The sequence below is a fragment of the Larus michahellis genome, chromosome 3, assembly GCF_964199755.1.
Source record: "Larus michahellis chromosome 3, bLarMic1.1, whole genome shotgun sequence".
In the NCBI taxonomy this organism is placed as follows: domain Eukaryota; kingdom Metazoa; phylum Chordata; class Aves; order Charadriiformes; family Laridae; genus Larus; species Larus michahellis.
Window position 1 is genome coordinate 117,035,198 of NC_133898.1, and position 14,532 is coordinate 117,049,729.

A 14,532-nucleotide genomic window follows, 5' to 3' on the forward strand; every position below is an offset into this window, starting at 1 on the left:
ACTAGTATCAACCTGTTCATGAACATGCTGCTGAATGGTCCTGCAAAAGGCAGGGGGTGCTAAACATGCTGCTGGGAATAGCTGTAATATCATAGTGTGCAATTATTATTCATAATAGCCATAAAAGTCATAATAGCCATCACGTCCCATTGAGATTCACATAGAATGTACCAGAAAAACTTCACTGGTGATGCACTGTCCCAACAGGTTTTAGAGATCGAGATTAAAAGTAACATTTCTTGTCAGGCAGCAGAGTCCTGTGTGTTTAATAATGTTGAAGACATGCCTTTTTCCATAAATCTACCTCTGACTCTTTAGTCAGTGTGTATTCTGTAAAGCGTGTGATCTGTCTTTTATGCAGACAGTCCATTTCCATTTGAAAATCACTGTATTTTTATTGATTTATCATTTAGATTACACTTATGTTTCACTATTCCTCTATTTTTTTAATATACTACGAAAAAAAAAGAATTGTGATGGTTCTGATTATTTTTTTTCCATATAATTTACCGTTGAGTGCCCATGATTAAAATTTGTTGGCAGTTGAAATACAGGTGACAAATTATTGAAGAGTTAGTTTCAAGGGATATTTTGTTCTCAATACAATAATAGTTCATAAGACTTTGATCTGTAATATTGCAAAAATAAAACTGACTGCTGTTTCCTCGTTCTGTATGTGAAAACACTTTTTAGAATGTTTTCTTTGCAGTGTTTATATTGCTTTTTTTTTCCTTTCCTTTTTTCACCCTTTTTTTTTGTGAGAGGGAATTAGCGTTCTTAATGTGGATGCTTCAATTTTAGCTCTTTGAAGTGAACAGAAAGCAAGATTTAATGATGTATTGAAGCTGAGGAAACTCACTGATAAAAGGCTGGCAATTCTAAGTATTTTTTAGTTGAGTGATGAAAGTCTATTTAGCAATGGTGACTCTAAATTAAAGTTTAGATAGAAGCCATAAAATTTATTTTTATTTTTAGGGGTTTTTTAACTTTATTTTTACAACTTTCCTCAACGTCTGCTACTTACTGCTTCAGGAACAGTATAGAGGACTTGATGAACTTCAGTTTTATCTACATCTGCCATTCTTACATTTTCAAATTATATATTTTGATATTACATGCATATGTATTTCCACATATGTAAACCTCACTGAAGCCTCTGCTGAGATTGTTTGCATTTTGATTTTTTTTCAGGCAACCTACTTTTATGCCTGGATGATGCTGTCTTAAAAATCAAGATATGGTCTGTTTCTGATATTCTGCTTCATTGTTACTAATGATGAATGTTTTGAGGAACGTGGAGATAGTAAAGGAAGCATCTCAAATCATCTAAATCAATAGAAGTATTTCAGATTACCTATTGCTTTATTTTACTAGTGTTTCTACTCTGTGTGCTTCTATAAATGCTTTATTTCTTTTGACATGAACAAAAAATATTTCTGTTGTTTTTATCGGCATAATTACTATAGAAGTGTGATATGGGGTGCTTTCAGTAGAGTCATTATTGGTGAAGTCCATGTTAACGTTATTGTGTACAGTTTGGGTCACTAATATTCAAGAAAGACTAAATCAACATGGAATTTATAAATACAGAAAAGAGCTTTGAGGCTTTATATCTACAGAAAACATCTTTAAAAAGGTGCTCTAAATAGATCTGATATGCCTAACTTAGCCATCTAACTTGCAACTAGGCTTTGGATACCTAACACAGTATAAAGTGCTCCAAGACAGTGACCATGTGTGTGTGAAGAATAGTTTGGTCTTCAAATTACACCACAAGATCACTTTGGTTTCTGTAATTACATAAAATTTTGGTGAAGTCTTGGTTAGAAGCTTGGCAAAATTATGCAAATACAGTATAAAAATACCTCCAGATGCAAAATTATTGATCCTAGAGTCGCATTTGGAAATATTTGACAAGTTTATGATTTAGTAGCAATTTAAAATTTATTAATGATTCGAGGTAGATCAGGAGTTAATTTTAGCAGCACTTAATACTTAACTCATTTAAGGATTTATGAGATGATTTAACAAAATAATTGAACAGCAACTTAGTTACAGATTCAAAGATAGAAAGATTCACACTAACTTACTATAAGGTTATCCTAATCCAAGAGTAAGTACTGGCAGTTTACTTCTATCCTGAACATCCTGAGGGAAAACTGCCATTAAAGTTAAACCAATGTAAAGCACAATGGAATAATTCTTTTATTTCTCTTGAACCGATACTTTCAATAATAGTGCTAAATAAAGTACTATAAACTTTTGAAATAACATATTAACTCAGATTTTTTAAAATCATGATTACAATTCCCAGATTATTCCTAAAGGTAGTATTTGTATTATCTACCAAAATTTTCTCTATGGTTTATTTCTTTACATGATTATACTTTACAAACTACTTTTGTCTGTAGTGATGCTCGTTTCATTGATTTTGGGCCTATTTCTGTAGTTTAAGAAGGTTTTGCTTACTCCTTTTGCAAAAAATATCTGAGATATACCTCTCAAATTTGTATTTTTCACATTTATGGTTTAATTAGTTGACTTTTCACTTCAACTTGTAGCTCATAAATTAAAGTATTGAATAGCATTCAATCTCAAATGGATGCAATCTTCATCCCATTGTACAACGCACAGGAACAATAAAAAAATTAACCATTGGATTGAGAATTTAAAAATAATTGTAATACTTCTTAGAATATTTTCTATGAGGATGTAGTGATTTTGATCATTTCACTAGCATAAAACTAAGCTAACACCATACAACTTAGTGGAGCTATTAGATTTCCAGTGCTGTCATGTGTTTGTTGCTTAGGATGAAGAGCATGTCCTATGACCGTGACATCTGTATTCCATAGACATTTTTTAATCTACTATTGAAAGTCCAAGCATGATTTTTTCCTTACAAAACTGACATTTTTATTCAGTGTTATTGTTTATCAGGTACTTTTGACAGTGTTGGTTTGCAAATAGCAGGTATTACAACTTGTTTGTATGAAGAACGCTTGTGAAAGTCATATGACTCTCTCATCTAATATATCTAACATAGTTGATAAAGGCAGCTCTTGGTTTCAGGAACAAATACCTTCTTTTTTTTTTATTTTCTACTGAGGCGCAGATTCTATTTTATCCTTTACCTGTGTCAGTCACCTAGGACGTCCTCTGTTCTCCAGGCCACTGGACTCCATAAACTCCACTAGGCTTCTGCAAATTCATTTCACAACCTTCCAGTGAGCACTCAGCTTACTCTTAATTCTCTTTATTCATTACCCTGCCTTTTCACATCCCCATTTCCTTATTCTATTTTAATACATTAAACACTCCTTTACTATTTTCTTTTTGGTCAAAATAGAACCAAAGTATCATCTGTCCTGAGATACACTGGTTTTGTCATCTCCTGCATCTTACATGCTTAAAAAAATTGTTCTTCTCCTTTTCACCCTGTTAATTTAATTTTAAGGCTTCAGCTTTCTAACTCCGACTCTACAAATCTGTACCTTACTTACATACTAGTCACCTGTATATTTTTCATATCCATGTCCTTGATGTAATGTCAATTTCCTTTTTTAAATACTTTTTTTAGCATTGAGGTTGGTTTTCTCTAATATCTAGACTATTATAAAACTAGAATTTCCCTTCTATTCTGTTTCTTTCCTCAACTTCTCCAGTTTCTAGGATGTCACACAGTTACATTGTTCCATGCCTTCTTTTTTCAAGTTTGTCATAATTGAAGCACTTCTCTCATCTTTTTGTACTAATGTATTTTAATGCTCTCCATGTTTCAAAATTATTGTTACGTATAGCTCTGAGGTCCTGAATGAATCATATTGATTAGTACTAAGCTGTTATCCCAGCTGCTCTTTCAACTTTCTGGAATAAAGTCTTTCTCGTAAAAAAAAACTCAGTTATTTACTAAAGCCATATGCCTACCTACGCTGGTTTTCCAAGAGATATGTTAGCAATTAGAAGTTATGGCACTTGTTGATCACAACAGCATTTCTACATAGCAAAGAAACTTATTCTTTGCTAGTATTAATAGATTGTAGTGTCTGTCTAGACATATGGTACAATCTAATACTAGCAAAGAATAAATTATTCTGAAAAATTTTCTTTTTTTTTCTTTTTTTTTTAAGAGCTCATTAATAAATGTCAGTGTTTCATGTAACATTCTACATCCACAGAGCCTACTATCTAGCATAAAATGGCATTAAGGGTCTTAATTGAAAACAAAACAAAACAAAACAAAGAGTTGTCTCGTCATTCAACCTCTCAAAATTATCTTGGGCCTACGTTTTGCAAATACAGCATATTCAAACCAGTGACCCATGCATTCAAAGAAGAACAATTTCCCACCCAACAAAGCCTTTTATTGAATCCAATCCAATAAAAAAGTGCCTAAACCCCATATACAAACTGTAATTAAAAAATCATGTTTCAAGATTTCTAAATATTGATTCACAGTCTTCTGTACTTAACATCTTCTCTTCCTTTATTCTTTTGTCAGTCTTCTCCCCTACTGAACCACTATTTCCTATATTGTACTTCTAAGTCTTTGCTGATTTGGCTTTTAGTGTTCGACTTTAATTATTCCTACTCTTAACTAAAGGTTCCTATAATCAGTATCATTTGTACAATTTCCAAGTTGTTGTACCAGAATACCAAATTGGAAGAGAAAATGATCTTGAACAAACATATTAAATAAGACAATGATTAGACTTTGCAAGAATTTAATGGAAATTGTTTCTATTTGTCTTAGTAAACTTAGCTTTTTAAAACCTAGCTATAGAAACTTAAAAAGTGAAATTACTCAGACTCATAATTTGTCTCTGCTTAGTCTTTGTCAGATACATATAATATAGGTTTTTAGTATAAAGAGAAGGATGGATAAGAAGAACCATGCTTCTTGGACATGAAATAATTCAATAGTAATAATAACAATAATAATAATGTAGACTTTCTATGTGATCGTCTTTGCTAACAGTGCTAACCCCTACCCACTTGAGCCTTCTGCTCTCAGAGCTTCATCTGCCTATAGGATAGCAGGGCAAGATGGGACTTTTGATCCTCAAAGGCACCTCTGTGCGTGCATAACACTGAATCGCAGACTGATTCAGATGCTCAGTCTGAGCTGCTTTTTTAATAAGTTAATAATAGTTCTTTTTTGATTGTGCTAATAAATTTTCTCTGGCATACATTAAGTTGTATAAAGTATTAAAAAAGCAAGCTCCTAATTTACAGAATAAGAGACTCGATTTTAGACTTTCAACACCTTTCAGATTCACCACACAATTATTAATTAAAGCTGAAAGACTTTTTGGCTGGGTTTTCACTGTAACTGTTGCCAGAAAATTAGTCCTTGGTGAACACTAATAAAGACAAATTACTTTGGACTTCGTTACTTCATGATGAGATTTCTGTTAGTTTTGATAATGGATTACCACTTTGTTTACAAATGGACATTCGCTATCCCAGAACAGCCCTGATGATATTATATAGAAATAAAACATTCTCAGAGTTTTAAGATATTATCAAAGCTAACCGATCTTGAATACTGCATATAGTTGATACCAGCAGTAAAGCAGGGAGAACAAACTCACAAGTCAACAAACACTGGACCCCAGTCAGGTCCTGTTCATACATTATTTGTCCATGAGCAATCCAGGCAAAAAAAAAATGAGACTCAGACAGCCCAATAAAATATCCTAGACTGCAATGTTCTCTTGAAGGAAGCTTGTGATTATTAATGAGATATATTTTTTAAAGAAACTGGATAATTAAAAAACACCTGAAATCAAGTAACAATATATATATAAAATAAAAAAAAAATGATAAAATGTGATGAAAGAAAAGAAATAAAGGATATATTCAGCTTAGACCTTGTGGCTTTCTTGGAAGGACCATTGTCGGACTGAAAAGATGAAAAATATTTCAGAGAAGTGAGATGTAAATCTGTTTGGTAGGTAAGGATGTAATAAAAAAGAAAAAAGTGATTAATTACTACAAATGGGAACATAATGTAGTTTATAAAGCCTTGGGTAATTCTTTTTTTTGTCAACCAAAATAGTAAGTTTTGTTGTGGGGTTTTATTTTTTTTTTAATTGAGAAGTAGTATCATTTTATGACTCAGTCTCTCAAGCTCCTCCTTGAAAAAAACTGTCTCTTTATTAAATTATTAAATTATTAAAACAGAATGAGAAATTTTTGGAAGAAAAATGTTCTGTCCTTGAAGAAGACCAATTTTAAAATTAGCCTTGTGGACTCAAGTATTTTGGATCTTTTCTTTTATTCAGTTTGCAAGTTCTGACTAGAGAAAGAGAGAAATCCATTCAGTGCTTAACTCACTCCCTTAAAAACTTGATTTTCCAGAAAATATGTCATGTCTGATTCAGGTAAATGATTAAAACAAGGTTTTCACATGTCATAGGTGAAAGCCCTGGATAATGAATAATGAAGTTGCATCATAGCCAAAAGAATGTCACTACCAGGAATCAGAAGAGATCAAACAGAAATAATGTAACTTGGAGTGTACAGAGCACTGATACGGAGTTTTTCAAGGTCAGAAGCAAATCACTATGCAAATCTGAACCTTGATTTTGGTTCTTCTGCACCACAGACGAATGCTCAAGTGAATGTTCTGGGCCGTTCTTGGCATCTGGCAATTTATTTTGGGGCATTTTTAGTTATTTTTAAAGGTCTAATTTTAATTCTACAGAGCAATAAATTTCAACACTTGAACATGTATCCTAAAAAGGAATTCTCACCTATTTGAGCTTGTTACAAAACCTGTGGCATTTAGACTGCATAATCCCCAACTATGAGTCCCCATCAGGTAAAAGTAACCCATAAATATCTTGCTAAAAATGGCACAGAGCTTATAGATGAATTCCCTGACTGCTTTTTTACTAAAAGTCATCCTGGATATCAAGATGAAAACAATTACCAGAAAACATAAACCACTTTTGGCCACCCTAAGGCAAATATAAAATTATTGACTGGGAGAACGCCTTATTGCTGCCAGAATGCCTTATGACAGCTGTAGCATGCTGGTCATGTTTTCAGTATTTTAGGACTATTCTTTATACATATGTATGTATCTGAAGTGAGATGTATGATGGAAATGGAAAATTAATTTTATTTTTAGCTGAAAGCTAATACTGGCTCAACAACAAGTGGGCAAATTTAATTCTGGAAAAATGAGCATTGATATACTTACCTTGGATACTTTTTTCTGAGAGGTTGTTCCACAACCCCTCTTATCTTTCCAAATTCCAAGGCAAAAACTAAAACTAATGTTATAATAGTCTTGATAACAGTTAATAACATCACACAACATCCTTCCTTATGCAGAGGGGAAACTTCTTTCCAGATGTATAACTGATGACTGATCTGTCTTTCTCTGATACATCTTGTCTTCCCATCCTTCCCATACTTTTTTATAAGTGGAGGTGATTTGGATCATAGTTTTAAATGGAAGATCAATAGTATAGAACTGAAATATAATTCATATGACTTTTTGGGGTTTTTAAACCTTTTTGGGGAAGGTATTGATATCCTTCCTTTTTTCTAAGGGTATCTAACATTTTTTCATGGCAAGCAGGAATCTGTAATTTAACAGTTTGTCTAGTAAAAAGCTGACTAGACTTCATTCTTCGCTCCTTTGATAGTGAGGTCTGTCCAGAACACAAGCCTTCTCAGCACCACAGTTTGAGGACAAGTGTTAAAATAAGTTAAACATAAACTTATTCATAGAATCATAGAATTGCCTAGGTAGGAAGGGACCTTTCAGATCATCTAGTCCAACCATCAACATAACACTGACAAAAACCATTACTAAACCATATTGCTAAGCACTACATCTACCCATCTTTTAAATACCTCCAGTGATGGGGACTCGACCACTTCCCTGGGCAGCCTGTTCCAATGTTTAATAACCCTTTCAGTGTAAAATTTTTTTCCTAATAACCAGTCTAAACCTCCCCTGGTGCAACTTGAAGCCATTTCCTCTTGTCCTATCACCTGTTACTTGGGAGAAGAGACCGACCCTCACCTCTCTACAATCTCCTTTCAGGTAGTTGTAGAGAGCGATAAGGTCTTCCCTCAGCCCCCTTTTCTCCAGGCTGAACAACCCCAGCTCCCTCAGCTGCTCCTGACTTGTGCTCTAAACTCTTCACCAGCTTCATGCTGGTGGACGTGGAGGACATGCTCCAGCACCTCAATGTCTTTTTTGTAGTGAGGGGCCCAAAACTGGACACAGTATCAAGGTCGGGCCTCACCAGTGCCGAGTACAGGGGGATGATCTCTTCCCTAGTCCTGCTCACCACACTGTTCCTGATACAGGTCAGGATGCTGTTGTCCTTCTTGGCCACCTGGGCACACTGCTGGCTCATATTCAGCCAGCTGTCGACCAACAGCCCCAGGTCCTTTTCTGCCAGGCAGCTCTCCAGCCACTTCTCCCCAAGCCTGGAGCACTGCATGGTCACAAAGAAAGTCTGCCTAAGAATAAGATTATGAACATAGTTCTCCCGAGTACTATTTTGTTGCTTTAAATATAAGTATAAAAAAGCTCCCAACCCCTAACACAAACACTTTTCTTTTTTCAATGGTTAGAAAATACTCAAAGCAAAGAAAATGGTTTCTAAGTTTTTGTTCACAACTATTATTCTTTGTGAAGTAAAAATATCCATGCTTAGCACAAAATTTAAGATCAAATTAATGCCATTTTTGTCATTTAAAAAGAAATGAAATGTAAAATTAATGAACTAAGAAACCCATGCAAAATGAACAAATGAACAAAACTGACAAAATTTTGGGAATATTTTTAAAATTACATGCTGTGGCCAATTACAAGGAAAACAAAACATGATAAATATAATAATGATGATATCTGAAAATGTGTATTTCTTTGGAAAGCATAAATTACAGGTGAGCTCAAGACTGTTGAAATAATAGGTACAAGCACAGCAGAACTTTCAGGTCCCAGGGATGCGCTGTTTACAAGTAATTTTTGTCCCTGCAGGAAATTCTGGATTATGAGCTTTATGTCCTAAACAGAATGCAAGTGTGATACATTTGTGCTGTTACATGCATGGGTTATTTCGGTTTTTAATGGCATATTTGGTTTCTTGATAGCACTAAAAGATGGTAGTGAAATAACGACAACCTAATTTCCTGAGGTGGTAGAAGGAATGTGCTAGAAACATACAAAATATATGGCTAAAAAGAGGCAAACAAAAGGGAAAATAGTCTTAAAACCGTAGACCACTGATTGATGGAAGTAATACCTTGGAGACAAATGCAAATATATCTGCCCATAAGGCTCAATGAGAAGTCATGAATGGAAATGAGATGTGAGATTAGATCAATCATTTCAGACTTGCAACCCGCATAAGAGGAAGGTGAAGAAGGAACTTACTGTTGGAAATGGTCTTGAAGTGAAATAGGAGATCCAAAATTCTTCCACCTACTAAAGGGAGACTTTTATATTTAGCCTCAAAAACTTATTTTCTTAATGTACTGGAGTAAAAAAAAAAAAAAACAAAAAACCCCAAGATTACTTGATTCCTAAATTCAGGAGTCTAATTAACCACTTCCCTGAGGAAAAAAAAGTTAGGTGACATGAGTCTGGGTGTGTTGGTTCCTGAAACTCCAACCTATTTGTGAAGCTGTGTAGTTCTATAGTTATCTCAACTTTTATTTTGTTTTAAAGCTCCCCAGGCACCTGAGCTGCAGCATTAACTATTAAATTACAGTGTACGGTATATACGAATCAATTACCTGTGGCCATAATTTAGCTGCTAAATGGCCTAAATCCATGCTATTCAAGTCTCTCAGCTTTTGAAAGAGGGTAACTATTCAAAAAGTGGTTATTAGAAATAGGAATTCGCCCAAGCCACAACTATGTCAGGGACAATTCTAACAACTGAACACTTCAGATGATTGAATCACGGTGCTGGGAATGGTCCCTGCCACTTCGTAATTTACTAGTATAGATGTAGCCTGAATTTATACCTCTGGGTAAAATCCTAATGGCACCAATGTGCTCGGTGTCATGAAGCTAATACTACCTGCGGAGCAGCAGTTCTCAGAGCAGAGGTATCATTTAAACCTCATCAAAATACAGAAATAGCTCATTGGTGAGAGATTTAACTTAGGTTTTGGGAAATATAGCTTCCAACACCAATTTTAATTCATCTGGGCTGAGATTAGAGCTGATATTTCTTACGAGTGTCACGTGATCTGCAAATTACTTTAACTTTGGGACCTATCAGCATCTCTTTTTGGAGTATGCAACTCTATGTAATAATGAAAAAAAAAGTTTATTAATATTTTTTCACTATTAATAAGTTTTCTATCTCAATCTTTTAAATACATGCTATATTTATTAGGATTCTTATTCATTCCTGTTTCTAGTGGGCGCTTTTTTGACTCTAGCAGAGACGGTATTATTTTATACTGTTAGAATACATTGCAACAAAAAGGACTGGGAAAGCTATAATGCTTAATTAATTATATCTCACTACTAAGGGTGACACAGAGGGTGAAAGACAGCCATTGATATGAAGGGTAACAATGAATAGAATGTAGGTCCCCCAGACGATTACCTCTAACTGGGAGAGGTACTACTCATAGAGGTGGAAGACCCACTACGTCCCCCCAGGTTTTGACTAATCTGGTTGAAGTGTTTTAAAACCAAAACCAAAACCAGGTTTAAGATTAGAATTCTCAAGTGAAGGAAAACATTGAATTCTCCCCCAGAAACTGTGATTTACATTTGGTTTCTCATTGGCATCTTCCACTTTCCAGTTTTGTTGGCTTCCCACTTAGCTTTTGAGATGCTGAACTTCCCTTATATGTCACATAAAGAATGTGCAGTGATTAGGATTTTCAATGCTGATCAGTATCACCTGGACCCAGGTGGTCCTTTTAAGCCTGATGACTAGAAAAGACTATACCTTTTATTACTGTGGTTATAAAATAAAAAATAAGCGAATCATCCATCAGGATGTTTATTTCTCTGCAAGAAAGAGAAAAATCTTCTAAAGTTTTCATGCCAATAATGTCAAAAAATTAGAAAGTGTGAGTACGAAAAACATTGTTCAAATACTTTATAAATTCTAGAAGCAAACACATTTTATGAGCTTATTAAAGGCAAACTTTACTTTATATGTATATATACTTTGTGTTTGCACAAAGCTAATAAAAATGGGACCTGCTCCATGACTCTGACTGCTCATTGCTATGATAATACAAAAAAAAAAAGATATTGAAATTTTCATTCTTTAATTTCTTACTGTTGCTTTAATAAATACACAAAAATGTGACCATCTCCCAGAGTTAGTAACCATATTAAGATTGCTTATTTTGATGTTTTTTTTTCCCTGAAAAATTAACCTTAAATCTAGAATCTCAATTACTTACCTAAAGAGATATCTTTATTCAGTAAAACAGGTCGTGAACAAGGCTGCATATCTAGACTATAAAGAAGCTTTCCGTGATTTTAGTCCAGAGTGGTCCAAGTTGTGTCTGCTGCAGTTGAATGGAAAGCGCTGTGGAACAACTAAAATGGGGTCATATTGTAGAATATTCCATGCAATAAAGTGAGACAGTTTAAATACTTTTGTTAATACATCTTTGTTAGTAAATTTGGGGCAGTGGAGAGTACGTGGGTGGTTTTTTTCAGAAGTAAGATTCAGATCTGTGCATGCTACAAAAAAGGTCTGAAGTTATGTGAACTTGGCAGCACCTGCTGTGGCTGTGATGGGCTATGAGAAAAAAGCGTATGACTGAGTCCACATATACTTACAAGAACTGCAGAGAGAGCTTACAACTTTTAACAGACTAGCTCATACAGTTAGAAAAAAAAGAGTTTTTCAGGCATGCAGAGATCCCTCTTGAAATAAATAATTCTTAAGATGAGAAGAATTCACTCTTAAAGCCAACAGGTATGCAAATGCAATTTGCAGATGAATATTCAATATTACTTTAAAGTCCCTTTGCTTGTTTTCCAGTCAAACTGTCCATTGGACTAAAAAGTTTCATCTGTCCAGCTCTACAGATAGTTGTGCTTTTGTTGTTTAGGTACACCTGCGGTCTGACCAAGTAAAACATCAGTCAGGCTGATTGATGGACTAAATAAATTCAAAACAGTTTATAGAGCCTGAGAATGGTGAAAGAGTGGGGGTTATGATGAGCAATTAAAGACAAGGGGGATATCAACTACATTATTTGCAACTCATATAGTAGTTGGTTTGTTGTTTTTTTGGTTGTTTTTTTTTTTTTAATTTTCTGACAGGGAAGTTGTTTTAAATGCTGATGACTTTCATTTTCTGCAAATTAATATTGGAAAGAAATATATTAAATCATTCTCTGGATCACTGGTATATTTATGTGTATTTAGAATTTGATGATCAAATTACAAATTTTAGTGATTTTGGAGATATTTTACTTATCACATTTCATAGTATGCCAATTCTTTTTTGACAGGCTTTACAAAATGAGTGTTAACCTGGAATACTGCGTCCAGTTCTGGAGCCCCTACTACAAGAGAGATATGGACGTGCTGGAACGTGTCCAGAGAATGGCCACGAGGATGATCAGAGGGCTGGAGCACCTCTCCTATTAGGACAGACTGAGGGAATCGGGGTTGTTCAGTCTGGAGAAAAGAAGGCTCCGAGGAGACCTTATAGTGGCCTACCAGTATGTTAAGGGAGCCTACAAGAAATCTGGTGAGGGACTTTTTAGGATGTTGGGTAATGGTAGGACTAGAGGGAATGGATTAAAACTAGAGATGGGTGGATTCAGACTGGACGTTAGGAAGAAGTTCTTCACCATGAGGGTGGTGAGACACTGGAACAGGTTGCCCAGAGAGGTGGTGGAAGCCCCATCCCTGGAAGATTTTAAGGCCAGTCTGGATGGGGCTCTGAGCAACCTGATCTAGTGGGAGATGTCCCTGCCTATGGCAGCGGGGTTGGAACTAGATGATCTTTAAGATCCCTTCCAACCCTGACAATTCTATGATTCTATGATTCATTTTACAACCTCGGTATTTAATTAGTTTTGTCTTTCTGTTTGCAACAATCGATGACTGGAGACCATACTTCTATGGTTTTGCTATAAATTAAACTCCCTGTAGGTAGATTTCTGTAGTCAAGACAATTGTAATATATTTTAAATTATTCTAGTTTTCTAAAAGTTTCTAAAATGCCATCCAGAACCTAATGAAGTACAGACATGAAATAAAAATAGAAGTATTTTACGCAATTATGTAACCAATAAAAAACAAACTAAAAAATGTGCTTAGTCTGGGGTAAAGATAAAGGATATACTGAAGCAACCCACAATAGAGTCCATACAACATAAATTACTGAAAGTCTGCCTGATGTAAGTTTTTACTAGGTAAACTGTTAAGTAAAATATTAATTTGTTCTTCATAACTACTATTTCACTCATCCTAGCGGAAATACCCATCTGCAAACATTCTCAACAGTTATATTGTTCTGTGAATATATAAGTATGGAAAATTCCTATATTCTGTTGTAAGTACTTGAGGCATAAAATTTGCTATTCTGAACCACCTGTGAGTTAGAAGCCTACAGCTGCATAAAATGAATGCTGTGGATATCCCTTTCAGTGGATTGTAAAAGAGTTTTAGTTTTTCAGTCAAATACCAATATGGATTCTAACTCTAAATAAGCTTGTTAAATGTCATACTAAATTTTCAAAGACACTATGACAATAAAACATGTTTTCAAAATATCTCCATATAAGAAAAGGATTAGAATGAGCCTGATTTTTCAGAAAGTGCAAACATATCCAGCCTTTGAAAATAAAGTTCCTCTAAATGAAGAGCAGGATGAGCACCTAGAAATAAAACTTCTAAAATCATGAATCGTCTTAAAAAAAGATTGTTTAATTCCTTGAACATCACATCAAATAAGTAAGATGAAACCGTACTATAAAAGATTGAAGTAAATGGAAAACAGCATTGTTTTGAATAATGATAATTTTTAATTCTTCTAAATATAGTTGGGTATTGAAGATTCTGTTGCTGTATTTCAGGATTATTTGTGTTTCAGTCATAAACTATTGGGAGAGTAGTTTTGTGCAGAATTTCTATTTGGAAAAATCTCCAAATGTATTGTAATAGAGGACATCATAATGGCAAACTGATGTGGAATCAGTCACGATGAAATCCTAGCTGAAAAAGAAGTTGGGAACACAAATACACAAATTAAATACATATAAAAATACAATGATCAATTAGCTACAATGTCTTTTCTTGCTGTGTATAAAAGTACAAAAAATTGTATGAAAAAAATATATATAAACACATAAACACAAACCTGTTACGTAAAACGTGTGCCCCTAAGAAGAAGTCTGTTTTCAGGAGATAAAAATTATCTAGATTCCTAGTGCATTATCTCAATGTTTGCAGGTATTCCCAGTAGGAAGAAGAGGGAGGCTTAGATAATGCAGCAAAAGCTGATAAATTTATCTAATAAAAGGATATTTTAAGGCTAACTTCTTAATGTATCC